Source organism: Tachypleus tridentatus, chromosome 11, assembly GCF_004210375.1.
Source record: "Tachypleus tridentatus isolate NWPU-2018 chromosome 11, ASM421037v1, whole genome shotgun sequence".
NCBI classification, from domain to species: Eukaryota; Metazoa; Arthropoda; class Merostomata; order Xiphosura; family Limulidae; genus Tachypleus; species Tachypleus tridentatus.
The window spans coordinates 78,212,859-78,226,985 of NC_134835.1; the positions used below are offsets into that span (position 1 = coordinate 78,212,859).

Here is a 14,127-nt window from a genome sequence, read left to right on the forward strand (position 1 = left end):
AGATAGCAAGGGCTCTCAAGGACCCCAACATTCTGACGAGTAATACTCACATTTTCTTATTTTCTCCTACCTATCAACTCTATAGTATAACTAGGTTAAATGAATTACAGGACATTTGTTCAAGATATCAACGAATAAAAGCCCTATAGCCCGAGCGCTTTCGAAAGATGGACTTTTCTTCTTCAGAGACAAACTAGGAATGGTAGTGTAATTGAATGAGTGACACACACACACATAAATATATATACACACATAGTTTGCTATAACCAAAAACAAGTCGAAACAAAGATAAAATAAAAACGTTGCCCCAAAAATAAGGATTCTAGGGTACAGGTTATACTGTGGAATATAGAATGTACTCTAGGTTTTGGAGGTGACCGGAAGTATGACTTACATTGCAGGATACACCGTCTATATATCTTAACCTCAATTTGCCAGCCTCACATAAAGAAATAAAATAAATAAATTGAAATAATAGAAATAGAAATAAGAGTGTGAAATGTGGGTTCTCAAGCCCATAATGTCCCACATCTGTATCACTCTTCACTGCCTACAGACAGTTGTGGGAAGGTGACTGCTCTCCAAAGTAAAGAAGAAAAACAATTAATAAAAAACCAGTAAAATTAAAAATATGGTACTACCATTTGGGTGGAGGTTAAGTAAGTTAAATAAACGTACTTGAAATTAGCATTCCAGCCCCCATTATGGTAGAAAAACACTAAATTTGTAGTCCAGTAAATGAATTATACTACTATGAAGCGTCCCAACCAGTTATCTAAACTAATTAATACTACGACCATCCACCACCCATTAAGCGTGAATTATTGGGAAATTTTGTCGATTCCTACTATTAGTATTATCATAGTTAACAATGAGAAAGAAAGGAGTAGCCACAAAATTTGTTATTCAAGTAATGAGACTCAAGTCCTTTTCTCTTCCTACTGAAATGCGATTATATATAACTAAAGTATTTTTAGGACATTCGCCAAACCGGTATAATTGAAATTTTGTCTCCAAGCTCTCAGCTGTTTGAAGTGTTCAAACACTGAACCCATTTTAATCTTCTTAACTCGTAGCTACACTATATAATTTTTAATTTTCCCTTGACCTGTTTCATTTTAAAGAAAATTCTCACTGATCACGAATTGACTTTTGGTTTGTGACACTGAAGCATCTGGTTTATACAAGAACAAAACAACAACAATAAAAAACAAAAACGGTTTGACTTGGTAAAACCAAGGAATAGGCTTTGTACCTTCCCGCAAATTAAACCTCATAACTTATGAATAATATGAGGAATAACTTATGAAGTGATAATAAACTACTCGTTAACAAAGAATGAAAGTGTCATTTGTTCGTGCAATCAAGCAAAATAAGTGACGTACATTGAATTATCTTAAAATGTCACTTTATTCATTAATTGAACTAGTTTTAAATATTGAAGGTTTAAAAATATTTTTTAATTTTTATGTATACATTGTCAATGTTATGATTTCTTATCAATTTTACACACAATTCTGATATTAAAATCAACTACTTTTATGTACTGCAAAAATGTTTGGTATTTTCACAACTTTACCACTCCATCTGACAGCGATTTAGACGATCAATTGACAGAAATATTGGTTATAACCACATACATTTTCTTTATGTTACTACAGTTTAACAATTTTTCTCTGCTTATCGTATTGACTAGGAAACGTCTTGTTAATTGTAAATGTTTTGGAAGTTTAACCTGAAGTTAAAGAGAAAGTAAAATGTAATAGCCGGTGTGAACATTATAAGCGATAAACTGAGTTAGAGTGGAACAAGGGCTATATAGCATTCTTCAAATTAGTTCTAATCGAAGAAGGCTTGTTTCGGTGTAGAAATGGAAGCATCGCCCCACACCATAATTAGAAAAGGGATCAGCCCGTTAAAATTAAAGATAAACATAGTACTACTAGTAAATTCAATATTATGTGCAGATTAGAAACAGTAGTTCATGACTCTACTATTTTCTAATCAATACAGAAAACTATGAACCATAGTAGGATGTACTGGAAATGGCCAAAACTGAAAATGAGAAGTCAGAACTGATATCTGAAAAATATTGATAATAGGAATTATTTTTTATATTCCAATTTCCAGGTTAAAAGAAGTTTAAATGGGAATGTATATAATGTAAGGGACAAGACAAGCTAAAATTTGTTTGGACTGAAGACACAAAATGGTAGTTAAAAGGTAGATTCTTTAACAAGTTACTGTCAGAGGTGAGAGATGTATAATTTTTAACAGTCAGTAGTTAGAGGCTACTTGCAGCATATAGGTGATGTCAGTAAGAGATTGTATAATGACATTACATTTGTTACTAATAAGGGTACTGAAGCAATAATCATTCACAACCCACCTGCGAGAAAAGCAAGTATTTAAAGTCATCCTTTATTTGTTAGGATATCGTTGATTTCCCTCTAATTAAATTCTTTCATATTGCCACCTCTTTCCATAAACTGATCATCTTATTATAAAAATGAATCTATATTAAATGGATCATAGGCCATCTTTCACAAATTCTAAACTTGCGTCATCTCCTGTTGTCTTAAGAATATATAACAAAAGAAAATTGGAGGCCTTTATTGTTTTCCTGATTAATACTCAATGTGTTTAGAATTTTATTGGATGATTAATGGTTTTGTTTAGAGAAATTCATGCCTTACAAATCCTTTGACAATATTTGAAAAGGTTATTGCTTATGTAGATGAGGGTAGGAGTGCACCTGGTGTATCTGGATTTTCAGAAAGCATTGTACAAGGTGTCGTATAAAAGGATTGAAAAAAGAAAGGTGTTGGGGGATAAGTTAGCAAATTGGACAGAAGAAAGCAGAGGGTTCTTACAAATGGATTTTGGTCAAACTGGAGTAATGTCACAAGTGGGTACTCAGGGCTCAGTCTTAGGGCCTTTGCTCTTTTTGATAAATATGTCCTAAAACTCTGTTATCCTTGTTTCTAGTAATAAAGCAATGCCACGACATTTTGAATGACTTTATCCATCATCATGTCAAGATCAGTTTCTGCAGTCGTGCTATTGAGTGAGTTATCATCTAGATTAAATGTGTGATTCAAATTATGATAACCAAAATTCATTATCTTATACTCAGTATAAATTTGTCATTTACTAAATATTTGGCCAACTATTTGAGCCAAGTCATTCTGCAGTACTTCAATATTATATCAAAACAGCTAGAAATACCTAAGTTTAATATCATCTACAGACTATTCTAATTTTCAAATTATGCCTCCTTTCAGTATCATTTTTGTAATAAGAGGACAAAGCACTGACACCCAAGACATTCCATTTTTAGTAAATATTCAATTTGACTGGATTCCATCAGTAACAACTTCTGTTTCTTTCATTTGTCATTTTATGAATCAGTTTATAATTGTTTTTCCTCAATCTGCACTAATATGATTCCCTTAGCTAATATTTTGTATGGCACTAACAGCCTTTTGAAAATCTAATGCATTACATCCACCCACTTTCTATCATTCGGGTAACAAGTACATTCCACAAAAAAATTAACAGATTACTAAGGGAAGATATTCCTTTGAGGAATTCATATTGAGTTTCTTTTATGGTATCATATTTTACTAGATGATTTTTCAAAGCTACCTTTATTAGACCAATTTTCTTGCTACAGAATTGAGGTTAACTGGCCTATAGTTACCAGGGCAACTCTTATCAACTGTTTAAAAACGGAGTAATATTAGCAACTCAGCTTGGCATTTAAAACTCTTAAGAAACATTTACTGGTTCTGGTTTTTTGTGTTCTTAATTTTTAATCATTCTACTAATAACTAGAGCTGGGCAGTTAACTTATTTGATTGCCCATGAACACTGTTTACACCAATTGGTCTCAGATAAAATAATTGATGTTAAGGAAATAATAGAGTAATTGGAATTAAGTGTTTTCTTTCATCAGTGTTTTAGATTTTTCCTATTGGCTAAGTCTCATATGACAATAGTAAGTTACTTAAATATATCTGATTATTGAATCAGATGATTAGTCTTTTATGAAATTCCACTAATCATCCAAGTCTACTAACCTGAATATTAGGAAAACTGGCATATTGTTTTTTCTACAAAAGAAATAGTCAAACATTATGCTAACTCATTTGTTTTTAACAAAATCTGTACCATGAATAACTTAGCTAAATCACAGTTTCAGCATGCTACCTACCTTTTACATACTTAAAAAAAATCCTATTATTAGTGTGAAAAATAGCTACCAGCTGTTTCTCATAACCCTTTTTGAACTTTCTGATTTAGAATATATATATCCTTAGTTCTTTTATATAGTTCTTTAAGTCTTCTATATGTCAACTTAAACCTCTTTTACTTATAGCATTTGTCATTAATTTTCTCTCTTTGGTCATTTAGGTTTGATGTTTTCTGTTGTCTTTTGCCTGTTTTTAACATAACTTTGTTTAAGAACAAGGAACCTATTGATCCACCTCTGCTGTTCCATCTAAATTAAGCTAATACTACTAAGTAATTAAAAAAAACTTATCATTCACTTACTTATTAAGCTTTCTTTTAAACTCATTAAAATTTGTTGATTCTGCAACATCTGAAGGCAACCCATTCCAAAGGCCAACCACCCTATTATAAAAATGAAACTGTCTTAACTGAATGTTACTATTACCCTGTGAGAAGTTATATTTGTGTCCTCTAGTCCTACTATTCTCACAATTAGAACCCCCTAACTCTTCTTTTTTGAAGAGATATAAATTTTTCTAAGAATTTAGTGTCTTTCCTAAGGAAAGTAGTCCAAGTCTGAACACAATATTCTGAATGTGCCCTAACCAGTTTTCTGTACAATGAAATTATAACCTCTGTAGACTTGTATTCAGTATTTGTGTAGATACAACCTAAAATCCTACACTGCTTGGATGGCTTTAGAGGCTGATCAACTATTACACTAAGATCTTTTTCTTTTATAACACTGTTAAGGTTATTTAAATTATGGTAAACTATATGCATTATCTTGTATTTATTATAATTAATTTACCCAACTCACTAGATGGTCTAAATCTTTGTACATCATCAGCATCCTCTTCACAGCTAGCAATAACAAACATGTTATTACAATATGCAAACTTAAGTAATTTATTGATTATTCCTTAATCTATGTCATTGATGTAAATCTTAGGGCTGTTAAGTATGAAAAAATGTGACACTATTGATTCCATTTAAAATCTTAAACATCTCAATCAGATTCCCTCTAACAGTTTGTTTTTAAAGAGAAAACAATTTCAAAGGTCTGAGCTTAGACTGTCCTCATATGTCAGCCCATCCATCCCAAACACTATTCTAGTAACTATCCTTTTGTTTGTGTGTAATGAGTATTTAATTTCTCTTCACAGGTACAGAGACTAGTAAAATGCTATGATGTTCTTTTAATTAAATTAATTATTCAGTAATTGAAATGTTGCCATTGTGATTTTTGGTTATATCCCATTTGTTCATCTTCATTGATTAATGTCAAGACTAGTATGTGATGAATTGAGTAGTACATTGTTCCTCAAACCAGGATATGTTCAAGAAAAGAAAAAGTTGAAAGTAGGTGCTACTTTTTAGTTTTATTTCCTGCAGTTAACAGTTCAATAAAAAATAAAAACATCATAGAGAGCAGTTGGTAGTAATTTCTGCTGCAGTTGCATTTCTCTAGTTAAGGGAAAGGAAATTTGTTTACAATGAGAATTGAAACCAAGACTTGGGAATTGCAAGCATTCCCTTCCCAGAGCCACCAAATTGAAATAAACTTGAGTTACAGAAAAGCTAATGAGGCTAAAATTTAGCAGAGCACAAATAATCCATTTTGTAGTTGGACATTTAGAATAATCAAAAATAATAATAACAAAACTGATTTTGAATAGTTGATTATTTTTGTGACAGTTGATGCAACCATAATTTCAGTTTGATTATTGAAATAATTCAAAACACTTATTTTAATTGATTGATTATTTTTGTGACAAGTGTTATAATTGGATAATAATAAACAGTAATAATTGGAAAAACTAATTTCAATTAGTTGATTATTTAATTGTAATTTTGATTGTTTGTTGAATAAATCAGAAACAATAGTTTTGGTTAATGGATTTAATTGTAGATAAGCAATTAATTAATCAAATCACTTAGCTCTAGCCTTTTGACACAAAATTAATAAACAAATTGAAGTTAGGGTTACCAATTATTACTATTCTTGATTATTCTAACTATCCAAATGATCTAAATACATATTGCTGGTATTCTTATATTAAATACAAGGAGCTATCTGTGCTCTGCCAGCCAAAGGTATCAAAACCTGATATTTAATGTTATCAGTTGCTTATTTTAGATCCTTATGGGAGAACAGTTGATAAGTTAAATATAAATGATTAATTAGTTAGCAAATTCTATAAATAACCTAATTCTAGGGAACTTGTTTTCATTGGGGCTGTTTATTTAAGCAGCCAAATAAAAAATAATGTTGCATGGAAATGTGGATTTGAATATGTTAATAATTTGAATTGTTAGAAGCCTAGATACAAACTTATTCTTTAACAAATTTTCTTTAGTGAGGTTAGGCTTATATATCTGTAGGATGTTTTTATTCCTGATATTAGATATTAAAATTGTATTACTTGTGTTTTGTTGTTCTAGGGCAGCAGTTATCTTCATGTAGTACACGACCTTTGTGAATTTTCATGTATTCTTGTAATGACAGTAAGTATATTCTTACTCAGTGGAACTTCTGTCCATACACGTACAGACACAGTATGTTGTTTGAACCATTGTGTTATTTGTCTGTAAATGTGGTGTTTTTGTTTTCATCCTTGTTGTCTGAAAAGTTTTTAGTAATAATTAAGATGATTTATATATTAAGTGTAAAAATACTGATTTCTCAAATAAGCATATTATCATTGGTAACTGGGAGATGGCAAAATTTTAAGACTTGAAAACATTCTTATTGAAGTTTCATTTTCATTATACTTACTGATTGCAGATATTATTTTATTATAGGTTTATTACAGTAATGAAAAATATTTTTAAAACAGGTAAGACATTTAATCACTGGTGCAATCATTCTCAAGTACACAAGTTTTAAAAATCTCCTATCTGTTACTGTAAAATTTGTAACTTTTATTAAAATAATTTTTGATAAAGAATTTAAATATTAATATATATTGGTCCACTCCAAGGCAATTAAATCACTTAAGGAACATTTCTGAACTAACCTTTTATGGGCAAGATGTTGATTGGCAGGGGTACTGGTGCAAAAGACACAAGACTTAGGAAAGTGTCATATTTATCATTTGTGAAATGCTTTTTACATAAGAGGCCCCCAAGTATTTAATCTATAATGGCTTCCAAAAGATTCCATTGATATAAAGGTACCAATAAAGCTTTTGTTTTTAAAAAAAGCAAGCTTTTTATGGAAAGATATATTTGTTCTCTATCCAGATATGTTATTTTAACTATTACTGAATCTCAAACAAAATTTTGACCTTTGCTGTTTAGTTGTTGACTTTTGACCTCACTTGAATTGCCATCTCCAACATGGTTATCTAAAACCAAAGTGTATACTGATGTTCACATTATGCTCTAAATTTATACCAAAATCAACCTGGAATCTTGATAGGATCGAGAGTTATTCACATATTACATTGTGTCATTTTAGTTTCCTGGATGATAAATTTAAAAATAATTATAAAGAAAAACCACTTATTCAACTTGTGCTTTTGATAACATTGGCATGGTATGAAATGTGAATGATTATGATTCATAAACATTCTGGAATGCTTTATGTGATGAGGTAATTTCACATAAATGGCAGAACTTGCAATGTGATTACAGCTTATATTAACTAACTTGAAGACCTTATTAACCAATGTTATTTTCTTCTGCAGTTTTCTTCTCTGGAAACTTGTACATTCTTCCTGATGGTGTGGTGGGTGTCACCAACAGAAGAATTTCGTTTCATCTCACAACCAGGATGTTTGGATGTTCTAGGAATGAAAACTCTTGTCCTGCAGAAGCTTTACTCTATCATTGTCATTGTCTAGCAGATGTTTTTTAATAAGAACCAGTCATCATTCGATATTTTTCTGGCAAAATAGTTTTCATTTTCTATTTTTGGCACTTCACTTTCACATCTTTAGTAGAATAATCTCTCAGTTAATTGTGAGAGGGATCCAGTAACTTGATAAAAGGAATGGAACTGTTGTGTTCTTGTTAACATTACTGATGCATCAAGCAGAGCTTTGAAAATTTTATTCTCAGTATCAACTTCATCTTTTATGATCTATTGAAAGTGAAATTCTTAGAAAGTTTTCCTAAATCATCTGAAAGGGACTTTTGTGGTGAGGATTGTATAAGTTAACCTTTTAAGGCTTGCTTGCTTGTACCACCAATCCGTTACTAGAGCTATTTTCTATGTCTCAAAGAAATGTCATTCAGTTGACATTCCAAAGACTTAATGGAGATATGCAAGGATGATGGATTTTTTTTAGATCTTATACTACAAAGCATCATCCAAGAAGTAAAATATACATTTTACCTCAACCTTTATGCCAGATATGCAAGGAGTCCTTTTACAAATAAATGGACAGCAACAGTATCTAGATCAGGCAATTTGAAATTACAAAAACAAACTTAAACCTTTGATTTGTTGAGTGTTTGGATAGTAGTAATAACAAAGAAAAGGATGCATTGTGTCCTGGTCATTCATCCAGTAAGATCCTAGTGCACAAGAAGTGTATAGTTTTCAGAGAAATTTCCAATCACAATTACTTCTTTTTCCAAACTTTTTTTTTTTTTCTGTTTCAGAACTTCACTAACTCTTTAGTAACAACATATTGTTTCCTGAGAGCAGCAGGGCTTTGAATGAAAGCAATAGCAAAATTCTTGCTTGATTTGCTGATTGTCTTAAATTTGTTTATAGATGCTTGTGTTTTGTAGTTCACCTTGTCTGTTAAGAGGCCATCAAAGATTTCATTCAGTGTGTCCTTTAAGAACACTGTCTTGGACCAAAAGAAAATGAGAAGGTCACTTTAGTCTTTTTTATTGTTTCAATCTAATTTATTTTGCACTCAATACAGTTGGATCAAGATTCAGTACTCTAACTATTGCAGCATTCATTCCAAAAGCAAGCTGTCTAGAGCAGATTGCAAAAGATGTTCATAGGTTGATTCTCCTTTGACGTTTGAATGCTGCTGCCATTTGAACATACAGTAAGCTTCTGACAGATTTTACAGCACCAAGATCTTTAATTTCTCCTTTTCTTGAATCTTCAGTGTTATGTAGTATTTCAATTCAGTTATAACTATACTGATTAGATCATTCATGTAGAAATATTTCTCTACTTTTACTATGTTCTGGATGAGGGTTTGATATGGCAAGGATCTTTTAACTTCTCCAGGTTGTTTTACTCTGTGACATCAAATGTTGTGTTGAATTCATCTTTGACATTTAGAATGCTCCATCTCTTTAGTAGAACTGTTAACAGTTAAATTATTTTACTTTTCCTTCATTCATTACTTCAATTCATTTAGTTCTTTTTTTTGAAGACTCTTTTCTTGTATTTCAAGAACCCCAAACTTGTAATTCTCTCAGTGCATTTATGCTTCTCTTCTACGTATCTTCTTTGGCACATCTTTGTAACAACAGGAGACTTGCAAAGTATTCCTAGAGATACCTTCTTCAAATACTGCATCTTTTTTTTTTCCTAAGTTTTGCCTATGAACAGCATTGAACTGTCATCACTACAAAGTCTTTCTTTCTGTTCTAGTAGAGAGACTGTTATTTGAGTGAAATCACAATTTATGGCCTGAAATCAAATTGACAGTTCGACATAAATACTTATTTACCATGTTGAAATTGATTATGCATAAATTTTTTGTCTGTGCTTTGGTAGGGTGTAAGTTCTTTGAGCCATGCTGGTTTTGAGCTTGTATTTTTTTCATTAGTATTGATCTTGCAGGTTGTTATCTGTTGGTGTGCGATTGGATTTGCCATTTAGTATATGAAGGCCACATGTTTTGTATTCATAAATTGCATTGTATAACTCAGCTTCATGTGCTAATAAATAGTTTCAGGAGGTATTACTAGATGTGTCAATAGTATGCTGGTTAAGATTTTTATCAACAGATTAGTTTCATTGTGTTAAGCTATTAAAGATGAATATTTTGCATTTTCTTACCTTTAGATGTTATAATTAACATAACTTTTGTGTAACCTTTATAATTTTTGATGTAATTGGTGATAATATGCAGATGTATAGAGTTTATGGTATTGTAATATGTACATATATTTTTCTAATTTAAGTAAAGAACTTCTTATTATGTAACATATTTACAGCTCACACAGAAATAGCATAATGTGTGAAAGAGTTTATGGTGTTGTAATATTTTGAATTTTTACTCCTAGTAAATTATTTGTTTTTTCATTTGTTTTTTTTTCTATCATACTCAAATAACAAACATAGCTATTTGAAGATCTATCAAATATTGACTATTTAAAACAATATTCCCACATTATAAGATGTTTCTCATGCAAGAGTCTTCTACATTGATACTGTAGTTATTCTTGTAGCTTTCTTATGTACTACATTAGTTGCTGCAGAAATTTGTGGTACATTATTGCTGTTTTTACATATGCTTTTATGATCTGAAGTGTTGCCATTATAAAAGTATATAGATTTTGATTTATACATTACTGGCCAAAATCTTAAGACCAATGAACATAAAGAAAAATATGCATTTTGTGTTGTTAGACTGAACCACTTATTTTCATCTTTCAAAGCTCTACTTAAGTAAGTGGCTGAGTCTAACAATGCAAAATGCATATTTTTTCTTTATGTTCATTGGGCTTAAGATTTTGGCTAGCAGTATATCTTACAATTGAGTGTTTTAAGAAATTTTGGTTGACTTCAAAGTGAAATACTGTTGTTACAAAATTGTTTAGAAATCAAGAAAAGTAATAAAAGATTACTATTATGGTGCTCAGAAGAAAAGATAATCAGAATGTGTAGTGTAGCCACAGCTGAGCAATAAAATTTAATCAATATAATTAATTGATTACATTTGGGCAGTTATTATATTGATTAATGTTATGTAAGATAGTAAATGAATTAAAATTCCAATTAAATCAATTAATGTTGTGAAAGCAATAAACTAATTGAAAATAGTGCTTATGATTATTGAAACTATCTGATATTCAAAATATTGCAATTATTATTATTTCCTACGTGGTCTTACCTCCTTTCATCCAATGGCACGGCATGGCCAAGTGTGTTAAGGCGTGCGACTCGTAATCTGAGGGTCGCTGGTTCACATCCTTTTCGCACCAAACATGGTTGCCCTTTCAGCCGTGGGGGCATTATAATGTGACGGTCAATCCCAGTAATTGTTGGTAAAAGAGTAACCCAAGAGTTGGTGGTGGGTGGTGATGACTAGTTGCTTTCCCTCTAGTCTTACACTGTTAAATTAGGGATGGCTAGCACAGATAGCCCTAGAGTAGCTTTGTGCGAAATTCAAAAAACAAACAAACAAAACAAACCTTTCATCCAAAGCTATCTTGATCCTGGACTGTGAATAGTGCATCAGTCTTGTATACCCCATCAATTTTATAGCATTTCAGAATGTGGTGATCATATGACTACCCTTCAACAGTTATACAATGCATTCATACTAGTGCAGCTAACTCCCTCTACTATTCTAGAGCAATCCTCACTTTCTTTATTGGTGTTCTTGAGTATGTATGTGTGTTTTAACTCTCTCTCCATGTAACTTTAAAATTTTGTTTTACTTCATCACAAATTTATATCACCTTGAACTTCGAGTTTTGACTCGAGTTTTGACTTTTATTTGTTTTAAAGATATTTTTCAAGATTTACTTTGACAGATGATGGAATTTCCATGACAGTCAACAATGGTCATGACACAAGTCTCCATGTTTTAGGGTTAGTGATGTCTTTCAAGGAAATACAAACTTTACTTCATTGGGAGTTCATGTCTTATGTTTGACTGATGATTTCTCTCTTTCACTTTATAATTTTTTTTGAGGAAGACTAACAATTGAGTGAAAATTTCTTTTTTTACTGCACCTTCCACCTGTCACCATGCCTTCAGGTGATCTCCTGGGTTAGGTACTGTTCTTTTTTCCAGGAGATCTGTGGTTAGTTTTTCAGCATGTATTCTCCACTTCCAATAAATATACTCATGATTAGCAAGTTTTTGTGAGATTGTGTGGTTTTACCTATTTCCTCAATCTATAATTTAGGCCTTTCATGTCTTTTCTGTTCAGTATTTGGTAAGTTAAGTTTTTATAATTAATTTACCATCTAGGTTACTTAAGTTTAAATTTGCATTTAGCATTTGATTATTACTTTGTTTTTGTTTAGTTTTTGGTATATGTAAGTTACATAAATTCAGGTTGAGAGTTCCATGATTTCAGTCATCAAGGCCTAATGTGATCTATCAATTACATCATTCCTGTTGTAATTGAAGAGTTGTGGGATGAAAAACCTATTGTTGCTAAACTTAAGCATACTTGCAATTTTTAGCTGTTAGCCAGTTATAAAAATAACACTCAATTCTATTATTTTTTATAGAAAATTATTCCATACTGAAAGCAATGTGTTGGCTGTAGTCACCAATTTAAGATTAGAGATGGTAGCACTTTTCCTTACTCAATTTGCCAAAAATTATCCAAGCAAATAACATAGTTTAAATTTCCTTTGGAAAATTCAAAGAGTTTCATTAACATGTTCTCATGAGCCTCAGAGATTGCATTTGGATGACACTGATTTGACCTTTATTTGATGACAATACTTCAGTTAACATGTGGTCTCAGTATAGTAAATTGCCTTATGCCAGCATATTTTCAATATTCCACAAATACTTAAGGACATTAGTCAAACTTGGAACTTATGACTTGCTACGTATGTGTACGTGCATGCATTTGTTTTTCTCTGTTCTATAAAGGTGGTTTTTATGTATATGTGGTGTTATTGACTTCTGCTGCTAAATGTTGCAAGGTGTATTGTGTTAGAAAGATGTAGTGTATACTACTGTGTACACTGGACATACCTAGTCATGACATGGGGTGCTAAAACAAATCCTACACACACCTGTATATAAATTGTAGTGTTTTAATAATAAGTTTGTTTATATTAGAACAAAGCCATATTGTGCCATTTGTTGTAATCACCATGGGAAATCAAACCATAGAGTTTAATGTTGTAAATCCATAAACTTGCTGCCATCTCATTAAGGGGCATTATTAGTAAGAAACAAAATAACAGTTTAGTTTATAATGTGTAAATATTGGGTGTATGTTTAATGCTAATTATAAGTTGTGATAAATACAATATACACAGCTTCAAAAGTATATTTATAATCTAGTCATGTATTGTAGTCATATTTTAAAAGGAAGAAGTCTTGTCTAGTCATGTAAAAAATTTCTTTTCATTATGTGAACCTTCTAAGGGTGACTGTCAAAGGCAGTTTGAAACTCATATGTTCTCTTTTGCTGGATCTGATGTAGATAGTAGTTTTTTCACTTTTTCATGAACTGTACTGATGAAGAAAACGTGTCAGTGCTGATATTGATGGTAACTTTACCACATCAGTCATATACTGGCATTTAACATTTATAAAATGTACATAAACACAATACTGTATAATATATCAATAACATATTCCTTTTTTCAACACACTTTTTAATAATTCTAAAAGTAGGCACAAAATTTCTTACTTTTACATAAGTTGAAGTATCTTAAAAACTTTTGCTTAACCAGTATTAATCTGAATATAAGAGTAAATAATATTCAAAATATTATCTGGACATTTTAAAAGTTTGACTGTGAGCTTCAGTGTCATTAATGTGTTTCTTTTTATCAACAGTGTCCTAGAGAAAATATGGTTCTTTAATTTTTGCCATTCATGAAAGTCTAGGGTCCACAAGCTCTATGAGGATACATTTTTTTTATAAAGTCTTTTTGTATAAGGAAATACTCCTTTCTTTTGGAAGGTGTCATTTCTTTTGGTTCTCTTAGTGTATGTTTCTGTCATATATTTAACAGTCACAAAACTAGTGCTGTGTCTT

At 31.1% G+C, this 14,127-nt stretch overlaps 1 long non-coding RNA gene across 5 annotated transcripts in view; it reads left to right on the forward strand.

Annotated features, from left to right (window-relative positions):
• Nucleotides 1–1,580: 1,580 nt before the first annotated feature.
• Nucleotides 1,581–14,127, forward strand: part of LOC143232548 (uncharacterized) — a 50,211-nt gene continuing 37,664 nt past the window's right edge. For 2 of the 5 annotated variants that reach the window (XR_013017587.1, XR_013017588.1), the window contains exons 1-2: nt 1,588–5,598; nt 6,682–6,744. This is a non-coding gene — a long non-coding RNA (uncharacterized LOC143232548). Of the gene's footprint in view, nt 5,599–6,681; nt 6,745–14,127 lie in introns of all 5 variants that reach the window. The other 3 variants (XR_013017586.1, XR_013017590.1, XR_013017589.1) reach the window with 3 other exon arrangements.